Raw genomic sequence first — 25,532 nt, 5'->3', positions numbered from 1 at the left:
TGCAAATCCACCCATTCCACCGCATTTCCAGCGTGTATGGGTACATGTCCCCTGGAAAAGATCTGAAGTTTTAGCACTCAAGCAGACATTACCTGATCCTCGTAAAAATCCTGCAGGGTATTACAAGGAGTTATTACAGACTGCCAGCTCATGTATAATGAATTTAGCGGATGTAGACATGTTGTTTGGGAATGTTGGTTCACAGCCTTTATGGAGTAAGATTCGTCATGCAGATCATGACCAAGAATTTGGTGACACATGGGCTAATATTACTGCTGCAGATGCTAGACAAATTGGTGGTTCCAAACCTGAGCCTTTTAGTAGCTGAACTTCCTGGTAGAATTATCACGTACATGAAGACGTTAATGCCTGAATTGCGTGTAAATTGGGACAAGTTGTCTGCGTGCAAGCAGAAGAAAGATGAGAATGTGTCTGACTTTTTCACAAGGTTTGAAGAGACTTTTGTCGACCACAGTGGTCAGGATATGGCTACCGAGGGTGGCCAAAGATTGTTTGTAGACAAATTTGTACATAATCTGCTTCCTGAACTATGTAATAAATTGAAAGATTCAGAGAGTGCTTGGGCTGTTTCCACGTCAGCGCAGATTTTAGCCACAGCCCAGTACTACGAAAATAGGCGCAAAGACAATCTAGATAAGGCAGACAAAAAGACTAAAGATTTAAAAACTGAAGTTCTTCTCCAGCAAGCCTACCCGCCTCGCACTCCTAGTCAGCCCAATTATCAGCAACCACAGCAGTATTCGAGAAACTCGCAAGGAAACGAGTTTTCTCATCAGCATTTACCGTATGGTCCGAATCAGTGTGCATACTGCAAGGAAGAGGGTCATTTCAAGAATAATTGTCCACCTCTGGCGCGACGTTTAAATGGTGTTTCCGGTGCAAGAGGTAGAGGTGTTCAACAGGCTCCTAGGGGTAGGGGCCGTGGAAATTTCCCCCAGAATACCACTTCTTTTCCGCCTCAGAATTCTATGAATAGCTTTGATCAACAGAATAATGCGTCTTCTAGGTCAGCTCAGTACTACGCTGATGACTACTACGCAGAGAACGAGAATGAGGGTAATAATTGCTAGGACAGCCATGGACAAAGAGAGGGAGTTGTTTCAGTTCCAGTAGATCCGAATGGACCTTATGTTGAGGTGATTACATCAGGAGTGTCAGAACCTTTTCTGCTGGATACTGGTGCTACAAAAAGTTCGATCATGCACTCAAAACTTCCTGGCGCACCTTTGTCTGGCGAAATGAATGTTTCAGTAGGGTTTTCTGGCGCCCCAGTTAGAAACCCGATCTCTAGTCCTATGCCCCTTTCTGTTGGCCCATATGAATTAGAAGCACCCCTCATTCTTACAACAGGTTGTGGTGAAAATTTGTTAGGTTTGGATTTGTTAAAGAGACTATATGCTACTTTGTACTGTTCTCCTTCGGGAGTACAACTTACCCTAGGTAAGGAAGTGATTTCCCCAATGTATTTGTCAGAGGAAAATATTCCAACTGAATTGTCATCTCTTCCAGATGTACTTTGGGCTACTGGTTCTAATGATGTAGGTCTTTTGGAGATAGCACCGTATGTCATAACATTGAAAGCCAATGTTAGGTTGCCACGTATTCCCCAATACAAGATCTCTAGCGAATGTGAAAAAGCGTTGGTAGCGATCATTTACGATCTGATCGAGAAAGATGTAATCGAAGAGACAACAGCCAACATTTGTAACAGTCCTGTTTTGCCCGTCTTGAAGCGTACTGATCCTTCACAGCCCCCTGTGTACAGATTTGTGATTGATCTCAGAGAAGTGAATAAGATTGTTGTGCCGCAGTTTCCAGTTGTCCCTGACATTACTGCCCTATTGACTATGGTTCCAGCTTCAGCCACTTGGTTCTCGGTGATTGACCTGAAGAACGCTTTCTTCAGCATCCCGATTGCTGAGGAGAGCAGAGATATTTTTGGCTTCAATTTAGGAGGATGAAGCTTCCGCTTCAAACGCGCTCCTCAGGGCTATTGTGAAAGTCTATCGATATTCAGTCAGGCTCTGAAAACACAACTTGACACGATTTTTCTACCTGATGGCGCGACTTTGATTCAGTATGTAGACAATCTGCTGATCGCTTCATAAACTGAAGAGATTTGCAAGCAAGCCACATTGTCGTTGTTGCGTCATTTATGTGACATGAAGCACAAAGTCTCTCTTTCGAAACTGCAATTTTGTCGACAAGAGGTGACCTACTTAGGTCACATCTTATCGAAGGAGGGAAGGAGACTGACCCCAGAGAGAATACAGGCAATTGAAAGATTGAGTGTCCCAAGGACACAGAGAGAAGTGCATGCCTTCTTGGGCATTACATCGTACTGTAGACAATGGATACCGAATTTTTCACTATTGGCTAAACCTTTGCTGGCACTAATCTGTAAAGACACACCCGATCCTATGCCTTGGTCTGAAGATGGTCAGACAAGTTTCCACGAGTTGCGTGATGCATTGTGTTCGGCTCCTGTGTTGGGCAACCCCGACTACAGTAAGCCTTTTACATTATATGTCCATGAGAAGGAAGGTTGTGCATTATCAGTCCTGACACAATACTTCGGGGACAAACAGCGCCCATGCGCGTATTTCTCAGCGACTCTAGATCCTGTAGCTAAGGCATTACCAAGTTGCTTGAGGGCCACTGCTGCAGCAGCTGTCTGTATTCGACAGTCTGCTGGGTTAGTGATGAATAACACACTGATCGTAATGGTCCCACATGCAGTAGACATTTTGCTAAACAGAACAAGGACACAGCACTTAACTAGTGCTCGACTGTCAAGTTATGAGCTGACACTGTTAGCGAGTCACATACACATAAAGAGGTGCGACACGCTAAACTCCGCTACGTTATTGCCCATTCCAGCAGAGACAGATGAGCTTGAAAGACATGATTGCTGCTTTAGGACAGAAGAAGAGACAAAAGGGAGAGTAGACTTGCAGGACACTCCCCTTCCTGAATGTAATGATACTTTATGGGTTGATGGTTCATGCTTCAAGTTGCCAAATGGTGATACGACTGCAGCATATGCTGTAACAACATTGCACACGATCGTAGAGGCCGCGCGCATTCCCCACAATTCCGCGCAAGCAGGCGAGTTAGTTGCACTTACAAGAGCGTGTGTGTTGGCAAAAGGAAAGCAAGTGAATGTGTATACTGATAGCCAATACGCCTTTTGTGTGGCTCACAGTTTTGGAAGATTGTGGCGTGAACGTGGGTTCCTGACGTCACATGGTGCAAGAATCCAACATGGTCAGCTAGTTAACGAGCTTCTTGAGTCACTGGCCTTGCCACTACAAGTTGCGATTGTAAAATGCAGAGCACACAGAAAGATTCAAGATGATGTTGGCCGTGGGAATGCATTTGCAGACGAAGTTGCGAAAGAGACTGCAAGGAACACAATGAGTCGAATGTATGTTGTGGTTCCTGCGAGATGGATTGCTGATGTGGGTATGTGTGAGGACACTATTGAAAGTGTGAAGTCTATACAATCTGATGCCACTGAAAAAGAGGTGAATGAATGGAGAGAAAGCAAGGGTAGATTGGATGTGAATGGTTGTTGGATCGAATTGTCAGAGCATCAACGATGGCTGTTACCCGATGCATATGTGCTTGCAGTGGTGACAATGGCCCATGGAATGGCTCACATTAGTGCGAAAGGAATCTGTAAGTTGTTGGCCCCAGTATGGCAGAATAATGGTATCCCAAAATGCGCAGAGAATTTGGTCAGGAACTGTATGGTGTGTTTGAAGTACAATCCCGGTAGGGGAACCCCAACTCCAGCTGGTCATTTTGCACCTCCAACGTATCCGTTCGAGGTTTTGCAGCTCGATTTCATCCACATGGAAAGATGCAACAATCTGAAATACGTGCTTGTTGTTGTTTGCGCCTTCTCCCGGTGGGTGGAAGCGTATCCCCTTAAGGATAACACTGCCTTGTCAACTGCCAAAGCCCTTGTCAAGGAATTCTTCCCTAGATTTGGTATGCCTAAAATGGTCTGGAGTGATAATTGAAGTGAATTTGTGGGACGAGTGATGAAGAGAGTGTGCGAATGTCTAGGCATACACCAGAAGTTCCACGCTGCAAATCACCCCCAATCAGTGTGATTAGTAGAGTGCTACAACGGCACGTTAAAGTTAAAATTGGCCAAGATCCAAGCCAGCACAGGTCTTAAATGGCCTGACGCCTTGCCTTTAGCACTCCTATCTACCAGAATGACTGTCCATTCTAGACTGGGACTTATCCCCCACGAAATCGTGTTCGGGCGCCCAGCAAACATATGGGGAGTGCCAAGGCCCAAGAAACGAAGCGAGATAGAGCACCCTGTACTGCTTGACTATTTGTGCGAATTGACAACTAAATTGCGTGTTTTACACCAACAGGTTCACAGTTCCTCACCGCCAGCATCTGATGATCCAGGTCACGCAATTGAACCTGGCACCTGGGTATTGGTGAAAAACTTTCAGAGAACGACGAACGAACAGCCCAGGTGGACCGGCCCATACCTCGTCCTTCTTTCCACAAGATCAGCCGTTTGGGTTGATGGAAAGAAGTACTGGATCCACGGGATCCATTGTAAACGGATCCCTCTGCCTCTTCCATATGACCGGTGGGTCCAGGAGGGAATTGCTGACTCTGAGACCGAGTCCGTACCACGCTTTGCACCCTTCAGCGATGCACGATTGAAAGGAACTGGTACCGATAAGGAGAGTGATCGTATTCTGCAAGGATTTGTGCCACCTTCAATGCAGTTGGACACTACAGAACCTGAAACATTGTTTGAAGACCACACCGCACCCGGGAAACAACGGTATAATCTAAGGCCAAGAGAAACGAAATAATGACAGCAAACTAATAAGAACTATTTCCCCCAAGAACTATTTTTGATTTTACAGCTCTCTCACCCAGGGAACTTGCTCATTTTTGATTTTCGAACCGCCATCCGGTTCTGCTGCTAGGGTCGCGGTTGACAGTCTGGGGAGTGCAGCTGGAGACGTTTAGGTCAACGGTTCTGGTTGGTCCGAGGGAATTACCCTGAGCTGAACAGAAAGCACTCTTTGGCAGAATCAATCTCCCACAGCGGGCAGCAACTAGAGGATGGAGTTTCCAAGGGTAGAGAGACCTGCTAGACCCACGAACTTTAAAAAGAAAATATGCACTGTGATGGCCAGAAAAAGATTCTTGATAATATGTATTTTAATGTGTAGCATAATGATGTTCTTGATTGGCTATACTTTATTCACATTTCAAGTTACCTTTGTAAATAACACTCAGCCCACACCTCCTCCTACTGTTCCTCCACACTCCTTTCACCCTCTACCTGAACACGAGTCTGCCAGGAGACTAGAATTTGTAAATAACTCATTCATCCAGCTCCTACACCAGCACCAGTCTATAATGAACACCTCGAACTGTTGGATCTGTGGACTTATGCCGCACACAACAGATAAGGGCATCCCTTACTTCCTCCTGCCATTCAGTTACTGTGGTTCTCTGTGGGCTTTCCAGACAATGTTCCTGCTTGCCATAGAACCATATCCCCCACTTCCCACAGGGAGCAATTCCAGCAACAAGGCACTAGTGGCAGGAATAAGGAATATGAGCAGGGATATCGACACGTATCGAACGATTCCCGAAGATGAGTTTACCCCGTACAGTAGATGGAACATCACTAAGTATGGGATTTCCTTGAGTGAGAGCCAGAAAACAAAGAAATCCTCCCCGGTTTGGATAGTACCCCACCGAGGTCACCTATGTCTGCAAGGCATTGGCAGGGATCCCAAAGCACAGTTGGGGAAGAGCGTATGCACAGAAACGTATGTGTTTGCATCCCGAACTTCCCCTCCATTCTTAGCGGCTAAGGGTACATACTTCGTCTGCCATGACAAAGCATACAAATGGTTGCCCCCTGACTTCTCGGGCACCTGTTTTATCTCGTTCCTGCTGCCACCCACCTACACGGCCGGGGCAGATTACCATCGGACAAGGACAGTTAGGGGTGTCGTGAGTCAAGACGACACTGCGGGTCAAGAGTTTGGGGACTTCGCAAAGGGTTTTCTGCCGTTTTGGGGGCCTATGGTGAACAGCAGGAACATTCGCCAGTTAACGAGGGTAGTCGAATCTGCCGTGACTGAAACGGCCGGTGCCCTTAGTAACTTGACAGCTGAGCTCCAGTCGGACCGACTTATGACTCTTCAGAACAGGGTTGCCCTAGATGTCATACTTGCAGACCGTGGTTGTGTATGTAGAGTGATCCAATCCAGTTGCTGCATTTTCATCCCTGATAATGCTCCGACAGTGTACCAGGCCATCTCCAAACTGCACAAAATCTCTGATTCCCTTCACGTGGATAAAGGGGATTGGTTCCTGCTAGGGTGGTTCTGGGAACTGATCTCTGCCTGGGGATGGAAAACTCTGATCTTCATCGGGATGATCTTAGCCATTCTGTTTATGTTCTGCCTGTTTGTGCAGTGCGCTCCTGCAATATGTGGCCTCTGTGCTACTTCATGTATAAGGAAGCCTGTGTCAAGGGACGAATTGAGCAACAGAATGATGCTACAGCAGCATCTCCATGACTTCATGAATACGGATTTGGACTCAGACTAGCATGAGTTATTGCCTAATATGAGGGCAAAAGGAGGGTCTGTGGTTCTGAAATTCTGGACCCTGCTGTAATATGGTACCGAGGCCCAACCCTAGTGTCACAAAATATCATCATACCATGACAAATTTGGTGTTGGCAGACCGGTAATGAATAGGACATTATCCCTATGCATTTGCGTTGTGATTGAGTGATGCTAACACCCTTAAATCATGGTTTCCGTTCTGAACCCTCGGACTCCATTTTGTGAACGGCATCCATCTTATGGCTTGCCCTCATATAGTCAATCGATCGAGGCCGAGCTTGATCTGAAAGGACACGTCCACCTTAGCTTACTTCCCCATGACCTGGCCAAGCTGACTCCACTGCCTCCAGCCAAACCTGTTTGGGCAGCTCCTCGCCCAGTGGCCGAGTAAGATAGCATCAAGGCACAACATGCCATAAACCATTCACTACATACAGACCATGTTTTCTACACACATACACCTGTCCATGTTTCTTGTTTATGGCCAGTTTTACGACGAGGAGGTGCCCGTTTTTATTGGGGTTTCATCGATATCTGATGGTAGTTCTGGGCCATCTATCACAAACTGGACATCTAAAATATGGGTTGGCCGACATGACTGTGCTTTTTGCTCTATTGTGGAAATATGTCTATGACCGTATTGTAAACTGAAGAATTCTTGCCTGCAGCTGTTATTTTTGTATAAAAGGAAAAGGCTGGTTCTGTAAAAACGAACAGTCTCCTGAGAACTTACATCCTGTGCTGTTGTACTTCTAGGACACTCGTTACTTGGTTGCAGCCAATAAAACTCGATCTCTGACTTCACCTAGAAGACTCTTGGTTTCTGTGGTCCAGAACAGGGAGAACTCAGAGGTCTTCGGGTGTTATCCCCTGGCACCACCGGGTTCCTAAAAACACGGCACCTCAGTTACGTTGTAATGGTATGCGTTGTAATGGATGTTGCGTTGTAAAAGTTTCGTTGTAAAGGTAGTGCATTGTAAAAGTTGCGTTCTAAGTGTTGTTTCCCACCTATTGAGATGGGCAGAGGACAAGAAACTGGGTTATGAACTGGGGCGCCAGAAAATCCTACAGAAACATTTGTTAAGCCAGACAAAGGTGCCCCAGGGAGTTTAGAGTGGATGATAGAACTCTTCGTTGTACCAGTGTCCAATAGAAATGGCTCTGAAACACCTAGTGCAACGACTTCAATATAAGGCCTGTTTTGGTCCACTGGAACTGATATGACTCCCTCACTTTGTCTATGGTTGTCCTAGCTAGTATGAAAACCTTGACTCTCATCCTCCGTATAATAATCATCATTGTAATAATGGGCAGACTGAGCATTCTGCTGAGCAAAATAATTCATGGAGTTTTGAGGGGGAAAGGAATGCTGGTCTTGAGATGATGTACCTCGTCCCCTACCCCTGGGTGTTGACTGGTAGCCACCTTGGCCTCGCGGCCCAGGCATGCACCAGCACACTGCAACAAAACCGGGCAACTATTCTTGAAGTGACCTTCTTCCTTACAATAAGCGCATTGATTTGGACCCAGTGGGGGCCGGGGAACAAAGGGCTCAGGTTTTTGCAACAGCTTCTGGAATTGGGGAGGCGGCTGAAACTGGCGCTGAGCAGGGCGAGGGGGATAAGCCTGTTGCAAAAGAACTTTCATTTTTAATTCCTTAGTCTTCTTATCAAGTTTGTCCTTTTCCTCTTTATCCTTATTTTCATAATACTGAGCAGTAGCCAATATCTGAGCAGAAGAAGAAACGCCCCATGAACTTTCGGAATCCTTCAGTTTATTAGAAATTTTGGGGAGCAAATTAAACACAAATTTATCTACAAACAATCGTTGGCCACCTTCCGTGCTCATATCCTGACCACTGTGATCAAGAAACGTCTCCTCAAATCTTGTAAAAAAGTCAGAAATGCTTTCATCTTTCTTTTGCTTACAGGCAGATAGCTTATCCCATTTAACTCGCAAAGCGGGCCTCCTAATTTTCATCAAGGCAATGATCCTAGCGGGAAGGTCTGCAATTAAAGCATCAGGTTTAGCACCACCCACTTGGAGTCCATCTGCGGCAAGGACAGCAGCCCAATCACCCCCCAATTCTTGAGCATGGTCTTCTTTCCGAATCCTAGCCCATAATGGTTGTGGGACCACATTTCCCATCAACATGTCTATATCGGCTAAATTCATCCGCTTCTCTCCACACCGGGGGAACCTCTCTCATAGTATAGTGTTTCAATTTCCTTTTAACAGAAGGATCGGATTCAGGCAGAGACCGGTAAGTGAACATTGTTTTAAAGGTGACAAGTGTCCTTACAGCATCCTCAACCTCAGCACCCACAATTATCCCTTTGTTAAAGTCAGCCTGAACATCTAGCAGACCCTGGGGAGCTAATCCTAATCCCATGTCCTTCCACTCTTGTCCAAAAATGACACACATGGTATCAAAAACATGTCTTTGCGTTAGCGCATCCCACTGCTGGAAAGTGTCCATGATATCTTGTTTACCATACTGGGGACCATTCATGATCCAGTTGCGGGCAAGGAGATCTAACGCATCTCGCTCTTCAGGACCTGGGAGCTGACTACGGGTCTGCCTACGAGGAAGAACAGGAGTCATGTTTAACAACCCAAAGAAAGGGGACAAAAGGCCAGAAACGTTGTCAACCATCCACTTACGAACTGAGGGGGAATTCGACATAAGGACAGGGGACAAAGTATTAGGGGGGCAGAAGAGGGGGTAGAAGAGGGAGTGACAAGTATAAAGGGAGTCTGAGGCAAAGGAGTCTGAGGCAAAGGAGGTGGCGGGATTGGCATTATCGGAAGGGGCTGTGGCATATGTGCAGGGACCGGTTGGGGAACAACAGGTGGCTGAGCGGGTGGCAATAGTAAGGGTGCATTGGCACCCTGTGCATAAGGCGGGGGAAATCTCAACAGGTGGGACATTAAAGGATACTTTTCGGGGTCAACATCTTTGTTTGCAGGGGGAGTTGGCAGCACCGGATAACACTTATCTACTGCCATACGATGTTGTCTATCTGAAACCTCAATCTCATAATCAGTTTCATTGTCTTTGAACTGCTGGGCAGCCTGTGTAATTTGTCATGCCCTTTTCCTTCCTATCTCTTTTCATTTGTTTAATTTCTTTCTGTTTGGCTTCCTTGCGCCAAAGGCGAAAGGAGTCAAACATAGCCGGCCTGGCTTTTCTCTTAAACAATGTAGTTTCCAAATTATCTAATATATCAGGCTCAAAACAACCATTTTGTGGCCACTGCCAAACACCATCTTTTCTCCTATAGCAGACCCACACTTCATTAAAGGTGAGGCCTACACCATGTTTAGAATAGAGCTCATAGGCTTTGCCTTGGTCCCTTTGGTGATGACTGGTATTGCGAGACGTTAGACGGACCTCTGATGGCGTAAGAGAACATTTGGTTAAGTAATAGTGGGTAGCTCCCACTTCTTTGCTTTTGATTTTTGATTCAGCTCTTGCAAAAGCCGAAGCCGAGGGGTGAGTACATTTGTGCTGTGTTGATTGATTAACCCCTTGATGTTAGTAAAGAGGCCAGTGAAATAACGATGCCTGGTTTCAGTAAGTTCAGAAGATGGTGTTGTTGTTGTTGTGATAGGAATTCCCGACTGGAGGACTCTTGTCCAATTCCTCCGGCTGGAATTCCCAAGGCTTTGGTCCACTTTCGACATGCAGGGGTCAATCATGTGGTTCGCTTCCTCCAGAATTTCCTTGCGGGGCTCCTCACGACCCTCGGGCTCGACCGCTACCTCTGAAGCCGCCCCACGTTGGGCTGCCAGTTGAAGAACCGGGCCCAGAAGGGCCTGGCGGTGCAGGGCACGCCTGAAATCTCGGAGTTCACCTGCCTTGTTGTACAGAGACACAGAATACTCTGTTAGCGTAGAAAACCAAATTTATTAGCTGCAGCTATGCACAGTTGTCCCAGAAGTACACCAATAGTAGGTTCTCAGGAGACTGCCCCTTCACTCCGTGGCTCACAGTCTTTTATAACCATATACACCCACAGAAAAGTACTCCCCATGCACCAAATATTAGCCAATAGGAAAACATTCAAAACAAGGCACCATGTAACCAGAACGTCTCCCTTGAGTCGCGTTCTTGCCCAACCCCATAAGTCAATCAATGACAGCACCTATAGGTCAATCAGTAATGGCAGGACGTGTTTGTGTGCTTCAAAGGACAACTTGAGAAATAGGATAATGCAGGGAAAGAATACCGAAGACCAACAGATAAGATAAGGCAGGGAAAGAATACTGAAGGCCAACAGATAGTTGGGGACAAGGATTAGTCAGTCTATACAAGGATTAGTTAGTTTGGCTAGTTCCTGGAATTAGCTTCACAACAAGGAAGGGGGGGTTATTTGACACGTAGCAGTACAAAGGGCAAAAACACTTGGTTTGCCAAGATGCCTGAGTGAGGGCAACACAAAATGGCGACGGAATACAAAATGGAGTCGAAACTGAATTACTTCAACCTACGTTGATCTCTCCAGTGCGATAACAGTTCAAACTCCCCATATTTTGCCACTTTTAAACTAAGTACATTTCAAAGCACATTAAATCCCCTGAAAAAACTCTCGTTCCACAAAAACTGATACATGAAACATAATCAATCCCCATTGCATACCTGTTTTACTCTTGCTACATACACAACGTCACCTCCTTGTATGCGCTTAAAGCTCAATCTCGCCTGCAAGTGCTTAATTAACTGAATTTAAAAGTGCGTTACCCTCCCCACCTGAAAACCCCTAGTTACGCAACGTCACATGTCCATATGACACACCCCTGAATCCTGATCTCCACCAATAGAGTGAAACCAGTCTCTCTTAGATATTAAGTTTCCAATTTGTGCCACCACGTGCTTGTTAAGCAGAAATAAAAGTAAACATGACAATACAAATGTCCATCCATGAGTCAAATTTAAGCGTGTGGTCAGCATAAATTCTATTGTTCCTCCATGTCATTAACGTTGCGTGAGTAGCCTTTGACGTGAAAATAATGTATTCAAATATTTATTACTGCTTTTCATTGGGTTCATTGGGGAGCTTCTGCTAGACAGGATTGGAACGGCATAATTTCCAATGAAGACTGTCAATAACCTGAAGCACACCCTTATGTATTTTGAGGTTCCTATCTACACAATGCCAGGAACCAACAGTTAGAAGCAGTATTTAGATGTACTACTAGATGGGACAGCAACTGATACAACAAATGATGACAATCTATAAGTCTAGATGTATTTCTGTGGCAATTTACAGGGCGGGTTGTGGGGATACTCTGATTGTAGACAAATTCAGAGGACAGAAAACATTCTTGCGGAGACTCCTCGCATTCCACAGAGTTGCTCTGCTTTTATGCCCCACAAGGAGTTGGGTGATCCTCTGTTGAGGACCTGATAAAGATGGAGCCTCTGTTGTTAAGGCCTGCCATCTGGGCGAAACTAGAGGTCTGGCTAACCAGAGCTGTATTGCAGGATTGTCTGTTACTGGAAAAAAGGTTGTGATGTACAGTGGCTTAAGTTTCTTAGACACACCTTTCTTAAATTGTGGGACAGTGGGCTCTTTGACAGTCCAGAATCTTTACACAATCTCACAATAGACTCTCTCAAGTATACTTTTGTGGATCGTTTGGGAACTCCAGAATACAGATTGAGTACCTTAAGCCATTCCAAAGCACCTCGCTCTTTATATCTGCTCTGTAAGTTTTATTCCAAGCACAGGAAAAGATATTTGAGCAGGATATTTCACATCTTAAGCCTGAGACAGTGTTGCCAAGCATTGATTTTTTTTGCAGAGCCGCCCATTTCCAGTCATTACCTTGACTATTGTAAATGTTATACAACCCCAGTCATTACTCTGGGCATTGTAAATGTTATACACAACCCTATTAGTATCAGGAATTGTGTTTTTGTGTTGCATATTATGTAATGAACCAATTGGAGTTTATTATTATATTCTATGTTTTATGTGTCTTATATTGTACTTCTGCTGGACTTCAATTTATTGAGTTAGGATCATTTATGGCTACATCTCTAACTGAATGAAGGAAAGAAATGACTGAGCTATTTCCTGGCAGCCCTTTCTGACACAGGCCAGAGGTTTAGAATATGTCCCTTATACACAAATCCTACTCAAATTCCGCAATAAGACAAAGGTCGGTCATTTATAGCCTTTGATCTGACATTTTTAAACAATGTAGAACCACTTTTATCTATTCTCAAAATGTACAATTCCAGGATGGTTGCATTGCACTAACCGAATTAAAAACAAAAAAAGAATTCCATATTTACTTAATTGCAGGACTTATGTGAAATGATTTCATCTGCCGTATTTGCAGCTTTTTTGCATTTCCATATCACCTTTTCTATATAAATATTTATGTCAAAAATGTCTTATGTTTTTGACAAACCGTATAACGAAAGAATGCATTAACTGCAGGAACAATCCAGCTACAAAACAAATTATGCCCGAAATATCGAAGACCAATATATTGAGACGGAAAGTGTGTATAGGTAAGTGTAGGCAAACTTTTCTCAACTCTACATCTATGTACCTGTAGCACGACGTTTCTGTATTCGATATTAAGGTGAGATAACGTGACATAGGACAAACTCATAATGACCTACACCTTTCAACAAAACACAAAAGTATAGAAACCTAAATAAGGATAAAAATGAAAGGCCCACTCTAGTCAACCGTGCACATCAAACAATTGAATATTCTTCCAAACCAGCACTCTCGTACTATGGAGTGGAGTGTGCTACCACCCTAAGGGCTTCAGCGCCTTGCCAAGGCCACAAATGCAGATAAGACACCTTTCTTCTCTTTCTAATAGGACTTAGAAGTAATGAAGGTCTGCAGTGCATGCTGTACCGACAAAATAGACATGAACTTTTGAGACTTAAAAATACATGTATGCTCCATGTAAATATATATTTTTTTTATATACAATAAAAAATTACAGAAATTTAAAAAAAAATACACCCAGCCTAACTAATGTGCCGCAACGAAACATCTGCTTGCAAGGAAGTGCTCGCTTTCCCCAGATGTGAAATGTCACTCGGGACTTCCCTTATCCCTCGGGTTCGCATCTGGGAAGCATATTTGCTGCCACCTCACTGCATAACGAGCAGGGACCTTCCCATCCTGCTCCCTTCAGCTAGGATCCCTCTTGAAACAGGAGAGTTGAGAGTATGCAGATTACTGGATGCCACGCACAGGGGGATGGATGATCAGCTGGGCAATTGTGCAAATCTACAACAAAAGTATGAAAGGAATATGTGACATTGCGATGCGCATTCCTTAGCGACCTCAGAAGCTGCCATCAATGACACGCGCTACAAGAGACGTTGAACCAAATGCAATTATTGCTTGCATTCTTAGTTATGAAATCAAGAAAGAGTAAATGTGTCTCTTCCACGTCCTGCTGAAGCATCTGGCCCTTTTCTCATCAGTCAGTAAGCAGGGGCGGCCTTAGGCATGTGCAAGCTGTGCACCTGCACAGGGCCGCCAAACCCCAGGGGCCGCCATGCCAATACTGTAGTCTTGTGCTGGCTGGCTCTGCCTAAGTGTGAGAAATTATGACGTACACACCAATTATATTTCGGCTCTTCAACCGACACCAGCGCTTTCTAAATCCTGAGCCTCGATACCCCTCTGCTTCATTCGGCTTTTTACAGATTCTTTTTGCTGCACGATACCCTGCGTGTCCCGTCTCAGGATTCAACGATGGCCTACCTCCCCCACCTCTCTCATTTATCAGGAGGCGTTCGCCCCGCCTTTAAATAATACCGCAACAGATGTGACCATTTTTGCAATCCTTAACCGGGCAGGGAACTTTCTCTAATTCAGGAGGCCCCTTCCCCACATACAATGACTATGTTTGATTGTGTAACCGTTGCTAGCATTTATGAAACGTGAGCACGCCCCGCGTTTGGTTTAAATCATTTCGCCCCTACCTAGCCATTTTAACCTTTGCCAGAACCAGTAATAATTGTGAGTAAGCACACGTATTGTAGGCCACACTCAGCCTTTCACGTTGAGTCCTGACTGGCACTCCATGATCAGCCATTACAGAGAGAGGGCCTTTTGTCATTTCTAGTCATCACCACATGTATGAGGCCACTCACACTACAACTCGCTGTATTATTAATGGTATCAATATTAATGTTTCCAGGCAAAGAGGCCACCGATTCTTTCTCTGTGGGGGGGCTGTGGGTCCGGGGCCCCTGTCATGGCCCTGGCACTGCAGCCGTCTGTGCCAGTCCCTCACATCGTGTGTCACAATACCCTCCTCCTCCTAAATGTTATTGTTCTGAGACAAATTCAGAAGGGTAGGAGCAGCCGCAGGTACTGGTCATCTAACGCCTTTTCTAGATGTTTTATTAAAATACCTTCCTGAGCTCCCGGGCGCTCTGCCCTGCCCAGACCCCCTCTTCCTCGGTCCCCTACCTACGCTCCCTGCCCAGGGACGCCATGAGCCTAGAGCCGCCCCTGCAGTAGGCTATTGCCATCTGTATGGAATAATGGCCTGGCTGCGGGTGGGTGGTGTGGGAAACAATGCGCTCCCTGATGGAGCATACCTCTGGGTTTGGACAGTGACAGTAGTCTTCAAAACCCGGCCTGGATTTCCTCCAACTACTGGGGGGTTTGTGAAGCGTCCAAAGTAGTCGACCCAGTCCTGTTCATGGTGCACCAAAAACTTCAGATGTACCAGTTTGTAAACCTCCCCACCTGGTCAGTAAGTCTCTCTCCCGTGGTATCTCTAAGGCTTGTGAAGTCAGCATCTGGGTCCAATGCTACCCTGTGTATTCAATCTTTGCTCAGTAAACAGTGCGCGCTCTCCTTTCTGTTGACACACTGTCAACAGACCCTTCTTGTCACTGTCACTTATCTTTTCAACTCTCACCACACGATTTGTTCTCTGCACTTGCCCAGGTCATGTGTCTCACTCTACATCCTTCACAGCTTGCGAGATTGCTCAATGACTTACAAGCTTGCCATTGTCATATTCAATGAAATGCAGCCCAGAAGTCTGAATTTCAGCAGGGCAAGCTCAGTTTTCCATCCTTCAGAGGTCAACAAGTTGAGGACCCATTAAATTGGACATTAGTCACATGTGATTTACACCAGTTTGAAACGGCAGAAGTGTCAAGTCAAGTTTATTGATTCTGCTTTACAGTAAAGCCACCCAATAATGAAAAAACCCATAAAATACACAATACAAAATACCCCGCCCTATGTAATTATTATGCTGTACATGCGCCAAATAATACAATAAAATAAAAAGAGAAAACATTGCTGTCCACATGTTACCTTTTACTAGCGTGCCACCCTTCTTGGTGTTCAAGGGAGCAAGGGGCTATCTGCCTAGATTAAGACACCTTTCTCATGGCTCCCCTCAATGACATAGCTATGTCCTCCATCCTTCGCTACAGAACAAACAAAATATAGTTAAGCTCTCTAGGGAGGCACGATGAATAAAATCATCAATGTGTTAAAACAAAGCTACGACTCCAGTGCAGGAGGGAGTAGGACAGAAAAGGTCATGTCTAACTATAACAAAACACTGAAACTATTGTTTTAATGAGCAACTTTAGATCGGTATCTTACTAAGGATTGCTGCTGTCCTTTCCCAGTGGTGTAGTAGTCTTCCCTTCCAGACAATGTATATATATTAAGTTACAGCCTGATAGATCTCCGACTGATCAGTTCTATAGCACAGTGAAAGGACATCCTTACAACTCCTTGTAAAGTATTTTTAAAACAGGCGGTGGAAGTAGCACTTTCAAGGGGGCTAAAGAAGACAACACAAACTAACATAAAATGCTTCAAAGTTTCTTGCCCACCAAGACAACAGTCAAACATACCATCTCTCAAGCCGTAGCCCTTTGGCCAGGATTTGGTATAGGAATAAACCTGTAACATGCCTAGCCTGAACCTGAGAAAAAGGGCCCTTTTATCGGGTTGCGAAATCAAGTCAAGGTAAAGTTCCAAACGGGGTTTGACTTATGTTCAGATTTTTGGATAGTAAGAAACTGTTTGTAGCCTCGTGTTTTTGCCACATAAAATCGTGATTTTTTTTTCGTCAATGGTAGTGTCATTAGTTATGTTTTCTGGATAGAGCAATAAGTCTAGGCAGTCAACTGATTTAACCCCTTCGATGCTCATGACGAGGCACAGTTGAGCTGTGCTGATGACGAGCTGAGCTCGTCATGAACAATGGGAATGTACAATCTGCAGCAGAGGAGGGGAATTGCTGCAGCAGCGATGGTGTTAAAGATGTACTCTATGGGGCTGATTAAGATGGCAGTCATACCACAACCGGCGGCTCGTCAGTTGAGATCCAACCACCATCTGCTGCTTCAGTTCGACCAATGCATTACAATGCATGCAGTTGGAGGCAGCAGGTGGAGAGACCGTCCGCAGCAATTCCGACGGGGTGTCGGAACACACCATAATCCCCTTATGACAGCAAAGCCAGGCTCGGCCCCGCTGTTGGGATTATGGTGGCAGTTTCAGTCAGCCTTTCCATGTCAGTCTTCCGACATGAAAAGGCTGCCAGGAAGTGTCTTTTAAGGCCCCTAGCAGGGCCCCCTTTCTCTCTGGTCCTCTGCAATGGGACCTGGGTGGCACATTCTGCACCTTGTGGCTGGCACTGCATGGTGCCTGCCACACGATTCAGGGATGTATGACAACATCCATTTTTCAATGTAAGCTTGTGCTGCGGGCCTTTTCCGCCTGCTGCACAAGCTTCCATTAAAAAATGGATGTGTTTGACAACCCAACTTTGTTTCCTGCATGTTGATTGTTAGTTTCTCAGATTTATAGAAAAGAAAAATCCTTCCAGTAACCAGTGCATTGACAATTCTGTGCGTGCTAGGATGACTGTCTCATCAGCAAAAATAAGGATTGGAATTTGATCATTCTCCAGCTTGGGGACATCCTGGCAGAGATCGATCAGCAACTTCCTTATGTCATTGATGTAGGTGTTAAATTGAGCTGGTGCCAGCAAGCACCCATGGCTGATCCCTGCATGTATTCCAAACGTGGAAGCGCACTTGCCTCTATGACACTATTTTACGGCAGCTGTATTTCCGGTATGAAGGCTTGTTAGCAAATTCAGTAGGTATTTGGGGACAGCATGATCATGCAAGATGCACCATAATGTAGCCTGGTCCACACTATCAAAAGCGGTCTTTAGGTCACTTTTGCGTCTGTAACGCGACTGGTGCTCATGTAAAGTGCTCTGATACTTTCGGGTCAAGTTTGTCTTTTATGAAACAAAAAAATTAAAAATAAACTGGAAGAGTGGTTATTTCCGAAGCATAACATACTAAGATTACGCAACTTAGTCCCATTCAGAGACCAAGATTAAAAATAATAATAATAATAAAGTATCTTATAGAGCGCGCGGCTACCCCCGACGGGGGTGTCCCGGCGCTATGCGGAGACAAGGGAAAAGGGCAGTTATTGAGAGGACTACAGAAGGTTAAATAGCCATGTTTTTATTAGCTTACGGAGACTAAGTTCCGAGGGCGCTTTCCTGATTTGAAGGGGTAAGGAATTCCAGAGGGTGGTAGTTTTAACTACAAAGGAGCGTCCAACTATTCTGGCTCTAGAGAAACGGGGTGTGAAAAGGAGTTCCAGATGGTTGGATCTAAGGTTTCTTGTCTGGCAGGATATGTGAATGCGTTTTCTCAGGTATAGGGGACCATTGCCTTTTATTGCTCTGTAAGCAATGGTAAGAGCTTTAAATTCTGTGCGCCTTTTTACTGGCAGCCAATGAAGGCTGCGTAAGTGGGGGGAAATATGATGCCTGAGTGGGATGTTTCTTATGAGCCTTGCTGCTGCATTCTGGACAATTTGCAGCTTCCTATACAAGTAGTCGGGCAGGCCCAGATATAGACTGTTGACATGGTCCAGTTGTGATATAACCAAGGCATGTACAATTGTTTTCCTGCATTCAATGGGAAGGAGATGGAGAAATTTGCACAGTGCTTTGAGTTTCAGGAAGCAGATGGAGGAGACATGACCAATTTGAGATTTACAAGATAGAGTATGGTCAATCTTGAAACCCAAGTTTCTAGCAAAGGAGATTGGACAAGGGGGAAGGTCAAGTACCGAGGGCCACCAGAGATCGGATCTAGGAGTGGTACCATTCCCCATGGTACCACAGTTTCCAAAATGCCCACTTGATCACTGAGATGGGGGAGATTGAAAGAACGCTGTCCCCAGGGGTATGACACTGCTGGGGTCAAGACCAGATTTTAATGCAGCGTTTATTATCAGCATATTTTGTTAAAGTGGTAAAGGTGTGTTTAGACGTAAAAAAAAAAGCTTCTAGACCATTCGCCCTTCTATACCTCCACTATCCTTTTCAATCCAAATAACAGACTAACATGTACACCGCACAAATTAAATTCATATTTCTCCAGACTAATTCATCACAAATTCTTTTTTTGGTTCCGTAGTAGCGCGCTACTCACCTAAAAGCGCTTCAACGACTCATCAGTGGTACCAAGAGCTGTATAAATGCAAACCATTTCCCTTTTTTATCCCTCTATTCTCCTTCTAAAGCCAAATAACAGACTAACATATCCACCGCTCAAATTAATTTCATATTTCACTAGACTAATTCACTACTAATCCTTTATGGGTTCCAGAGTAGCATTCTACTCGCCAAAAAAACGCTTCAATGCCTCGTCAGGGGTAGTAAGCGCTATATGAATGCAATTATAATACAATATAATGTAAAGTGGCGGGTCTTAATCAATCATGCTCTGGCCCCTGAAGAAGCCGACTTGAAGGTGAAATGTTATGCAATTGTCCTCCATCCAAGTCTCCAGGTGGTCAAGCAACAGCTTGCCAAGGATTTTACCTACACCGTCCAGTAACAAAATGGGCAGTTGTGAGAAGGATCAGCCCTTTTTTGTGGCTGGGACTATTATGGATGACTTTCAGGAATCTGGGACCATGCTGTTTGATAGAATAGCATCAAAGGCAGCTGTCAAAGGGCCCAACCACATGTCTAGGTAAGTTTTGAACACATTTATGGGCACCTGGTCTGGGCCTGGGGCTTTTCCCAACTTTTGATGTTGAATGGCCTAGACTAGTTCCATTTTACTAAATGCAATATCTTCATAATAGTTTACGCAGGAGGGTCACATTTGCAGCTTAATTCTGTGTGGTTTCCTGCAGATCCATTTTTGCTCTTCCCAGGTCATCATTCATAGCCACTTGGTATAATGAGAAAAAATGCTCCACCCATCTTAAGGGGCTTATGTTGGGCTCCAGATTCTTGCATGGGCCTCTATGGCCCGCCCTGTGATTTCCCAGAGCTTTTTGTGTCTTTTTTATCGATTGCATTTTGCAGGGCTTTGATGCTCAGTTTTTTCTCCTTATGTCGTATAAAAAGCTTAAAAGTCCTTCAAGCTTCCGATAGCCATGCCTCGCCCCCTGGGGTTGTCTTTCTTTTTCTGAGGGCAGTGCTGAGCACTTACTTCTTGTTGGTGTATTCATTATCACACTTGTCCTGATAAGAATTTTGCACTATCATGTCACCGCTATCTTCATGATTGTTGGAAATGGCCCTTTTTGCAGGGTTATCCCCAAACATTTTGCTTCTTCCTCCTTTATTTTTCCTGACCGGTGGTTGTTGGCAATAGGACTCTGGGCACTTTACCACTGCTGATCAGTGCTAAAGTGCATATGCTCTCTGTATAAATTGTTATTGTGATTGGTTATCCATGATTGGCATATTTGTTTTACCAGTAGGTCCCTAGTAAAGTGCACTGAGTGTGCCAGGGCTGGTAATTCAAATGCTACTAGTGGGTCTGCAGCACTGATTGTGCCACCCACATGAGTAGCCCTAAAATGGTGTCTCAGGCCTGCCACGGCAGTGCCTATGTGCAGTTGAAAACTGCCATGCTGACCTGACCAGTGTCCCCACTGGCCAGGCCTAACTCTTCCCTTTCTGTACACATTGGACACCCCTATAGAAGGTCCAAGGTAACCCCCTGGGCAGGGTGCAGTGTATATGAAAGGTAGAGCATGTACTAGTGTGGGTGACATGCTCTGATAGTGAAATACTGCCAATTTCGTTTTTCACTATTGACAGGCTATCCTGCCCATATGATAGAATGGGGAATGTTGTGTATAATGTTTACCTGCATATCGTCCCATAGGAGCAAGATAAAAAATTGAAGTCTGGTATCCCTGAACTCATAATTTAATAGCCCATCTTCTCCTATGGCACAAGGTATGGACAACCAGGGAGGCCAGTTTTAACAGGGACCTTCTGGAGGATTGCTTGGCCCTAGATGGGGTTGCAAATCTCCGCTGGCTGTCGTACGTAAGATCTGTACTCAGTGAGATGGGCCTCCTAGATTATTATGCAAATCCTGTTACCTTGGAGGGCGTATCCAGATCAGTTCTTAAAAAAACACTAACCTCCCATCTGGAAACTTTGAGATGGAATGTTGAAAAGAACAAACAATCCATCTTAAATTTTCAAGAAATCACCCCCAAGGAAGGCATGCAAATGTATCTAAAAGTGGACCCCAGCCCTTATCATAGAATGCTTCTGACTCGTCTCCGTCTTGGGATTTTCTTTCGTATGGTTTCTGTACCAAAGATCAACAACTGGTCTCCACTGAACCTAACTTGTCAGTGTGATAATACTGCATTCCAATCGAATTTGCATTTAATGTTCTTCTGCTCCTTCTATACTACCCCCAGAAAACTTTATTTAAAACCTCTGTTAAAGCGTTGGGGTATAAGAAATTGCAGACCTGCTTTTTCAAGACTGTTAATACTGGAAGATGAGCATGTGATTTTTGCGGTATCCTGTTTTTAAGATCCGTCATGTTGTTGCGGAAAACCATGTTGTAAAACAATCCCGCTTGGGTCTCCCTATTGTGTTGGTCAGCACTAATTTCAATCCATTCTGTACTGTATTTTGAATGTTTTTTCTTAAGATTGAGTATTACAATTGTTGTTTTTAATTGCTAAATTTTATACTCAAACATATCATTTGTGATGTTGTTTTTATATGTATGTATTGTGCTTTTATGATTTCAAAGAAAATCGAATAAAGCTTATATTACTACTTACTTACTAATAGCCCATCTTTTAGGAGGGATGTTTTTTAAATCCTGTGTTTGAAAACAGCACTTTCAGAAAGTGCCTTTTTTGTCTGACCTTTCTGTGTGCCTTTGCCTGTTTGTGAATTGACTGTCTGGTTTGTAAGTGACAGGGGCTGGTGTGGCTCCAGGAGGATGGTTGAGTCAGCACTAGACTGAATAGCTTCATCTGCATCTTGAGTGGTGGTAGGGGATAGCACCTGGGTCTGAATAGGGCTGTGCCTGCCTTCCACAATGTTGGCTCCACCTCCTGCTGGGCGGCTGACAACCCTGCCGCTTACTCTCAAAGGAAAGAAGGAGGCATGTAAACAGAGTGCTCCAGGATTGACCAGAACTGGTTTGGACTAGGCAAAGGCCTCTCTGCCTTCAGAGAACAAAGAGAATATTGGTATGCAACGGGGTACTCAGAACCCAAGGCTTTGGATCATCCTGGAATCAAGAAGGAACCTCTGCCAAGGAGAAAAGCTGGAAGACTGAAGAGGAAGGGCTGCCCTGATGTCTGTTTGTAGGCTGACCTTTAGTTGCTATTTTGCCAAAGAGAGGGGAAGGACTTTGCTGTTGCTGTGTCCCCTTGCTTGAAGAGATCTCTAAGGGCCTGAGGAGAGCTGGCCTCCTGTTAAGAAGTCCCAGGAACAAAATGACTTCCCCCCCCAGCTTCCCCCCTGAACTCTGCTGTGTGACTTCTGACCTGCCTAGGGTGCTTGATCCATTTTTGGGGGCTCTGGAGATAGTTTCCTGCTGTTTGGAGAGCTGGACAAGAAGAAAAGAAGATCTACAATTTGCATGCATCGCTTGCTTGCGAAGCACATCGTCGACAGTGCGACAGAATTCCCGTCACCGTGAAGATCGTCACAGCGCCTGTTGCCGCTGGGGGAACGGACGCATTGTTCACTTGCAGAGCGCTATTCGTGTCACTGCGAATATCGTCGCAGAGCCTGTCGACGCTGTGAGAACCGTCGCACCGCTTGCTTGAGGACCGCATTCCGTCTCTGCGAAGATCGTCGCCGACAGAAGAAGATCAACGCTGCACCGCACATCGCCACCGCTCCCCATACAGATCGGATTCGACGCAACCCGCCTGCTGCGTGCTGCGGGGTTGTCGCATCGCCACCCCAGGGTCTCAGGTGTGACGCATCGCTTGTTTTCTGACGCTGCAGCTTCCTCTTGGAACTTTTGTCGTATCTAAAGGGACTTTGGGCTAAAAGTGACGCAACTGTGGATTATTTTGGTGCAAACCTTTGAACTCTTTTTAAAGACTTATTTTGGAACAGTGTATGTTGGATTTTTTGGTCGTTTTGGTCTTGTGTAGTTTAGATAAAGATACTTTATTTTTCTAAACTACTGTGGAGTCCATCTGTGGTGTTTTCACTATGTTATTGTCAGTGTTGGTACAAATATTTTACACATTGCCTTTGATAAGCCTGTCTGCTCGTGCCAAGCTACCAAGGGGGTGAACAGGGGTTATCCAAAGAGTGCATCCCCCTTACCCTGACTAGAAGCAAGGGTCCCTATTTGGACATTGGTACCTACCTGTGCTAACTAGAGACCCCTAGATCTATCAATGATCTAGTACTACTTGCTTGGTAGTTTTGAGAAATAGTTTGAAAGATTCAGCCTTTACGAGACCGGGATCCTAGGCCTCCATGCTCAACGTTGTGTGGAGTGTATTCCACTGCAGATTGGTTGAGAAATCGAGTGTTTGCCATTTAATGGGTGCTCCTGAGAGTTCTTTCCTCTATCCATTTAAGCTAAGTTTGCAAATGTACACATATTCTGCCAGGCGCCAGTTCTCAAATTGGGAGTCTGCAAGGTCAAGCACAAGGTGGAGCAGATCATGATCACTGTCTTCAACCCACATATCGATTACCCGATTCCAGGCCTCCAGGTTAATCATGATGTTATTAATCACACTAGTACCCTACCCCACACAGAAAGTTGGTCTTGGGGGATTATCGAAGATGGTGCAGCCGTTCAGTGGTCTCAAATCCACATTTAGAATAACCGTAGTTACATGTTCCGCTTTTTTTGTGGGCTGTACTCTTTACAAGAGGGATATGGGAGCCCCCAGGCATAGTCCTCATCCAGGACTTCTTGATCCCGCTGGACTAGATGGAGACTAGTATTTAAGTCCCCATAAAGTATTATCGTTCTTGCCTGCTTATTAGGAGAGGGTTGAGGGACTGCACTTTCATTCCTGTAGGTTAAAGAAGGGCAGTATAACGCACTGTATAAAAAGTCAGTCATTATTATATATTTCTCCATATACTTGTTAATTGACCAGAGGGAATGTGATTAAATGTGCCCAAATCTCAACTATACCTCACCTCTCTATCAGTCTTCCTATTAACGCACAGTGTATGCCACTATTGAAAGTCTGCGGTCCAGGAGAAGGTCACTTCGAGGCTCTGCATGGGCACCAAGCTGCTGCCTAAACATGGGCACGGGATCCCCAGTGTAAACATGACCCCCGTGGAAGGAAGGTTCCACTACATAAGAATGAACTTCACAATATAAGGAATTTTACAGCAGACTTTTCCTGGAATGTACTAAAAAAACGTAATTTAGGAGAGACATAAAAAGTGATTTGCTGGGTCACAAAAGCTTACAAATAAATACTGTTATTAGATTCATTAAGATATCAAGCTGTTGTTGTCTTTAGATATATGTGTACACCCACAACAGTTTAGACTTTTTTGTTTCTCTTATCTAGTGTAAGGTCATGCCTTCCTCTGGACTTCCACAAGTTATTCAATCACTAATATCATTCCGCTCGGAGGAGCTACGCTAGCAAACAAGATCGCTGCTTAGGCTCCCGGCTCCGCCAACCTCCGTATCCTGCCAGATGATCCTGTCGATAATCCTGTTTTTACGCCCGATCTCCGTGTAGATGAACCGATGCACACTCCGATGGTGCTATCCCGAAAACTTAATCGGCTTGGTTGACGGAGTTGTGTCGAGTTGAAGTTTGCGGCCTAGTCCAGCAGGAGAGCTGGGGCCTTGAGTTTTGACCCAGAAGGGTTGCAGTTGAACAACATCGGCCGTGAGAATCAAGCAGGGTCCGGTCTACTGCAGTGGAGGTCTTTTTTGCCCGATTTTGACGACGGTCATTCTGATTGACTAACATCGAGGGAGGAGTGACGTGGCACGACAGTGGCTGTGGGTGGAGGTCCCTGTCCCGCGGACCCGGTTTGCCGCCGCCGGGGTTCGGTGGGTCAGGGTCTTCGCTCATAGCAGCGGAGTGCAGATTGCTGCTGCAGAAACCGATCAGTCACCCTCCGACGCCGTCCGTTCCGCACCTGTCTGTTCCCCCGGAGAAACCGGCTCTCTGGGGGAAGTGACCATGATCGGTACTGAGCGAGGAGATATGGACCGGACGGAGCGTGAGCCGTCGCTGCAGACAGTATTGGCAGCCATCGGGGCCTTACATTCACATATGGATGCCCTGATTCACAAAATGATTACGGGCCTATCTGAGAAGGAGTGTGTGGAACCGGACCCTGCTCCACTGCAGGAACTGTTGCCAGCTACGATATACATGATGACCATTTTGATTCTGGACGAGGACCCTGTGCGACAAGAGGCGCCGAAGCCCCCGGTCAGTACTCTGGAGAGTCATGATCCAGGTGTTTCAAATGTATTACTACGCCTACCATCATTGCTGACTTTGGGAGAATCGATTGGCGTTCCCTTCCCGGAGACTCCTGCTGGTGATT

The sequence above is a fragment of the Lissotriton vulgaris genome, chromosome 7 (assembly GCF_964263255.1).
Source record: "Lissotriton vulgaris chromosome 7, aLisVul1.2, whole genome shotgun sequence".
NCBI lineage: Eukaryota > Metazoa > Chordata > Amphibia > Caudata > Salamandridae > Lissotriton > Lissotriton vulgaris.
This window is presented reverse-complemented; position numbering follows the sequence as displayed.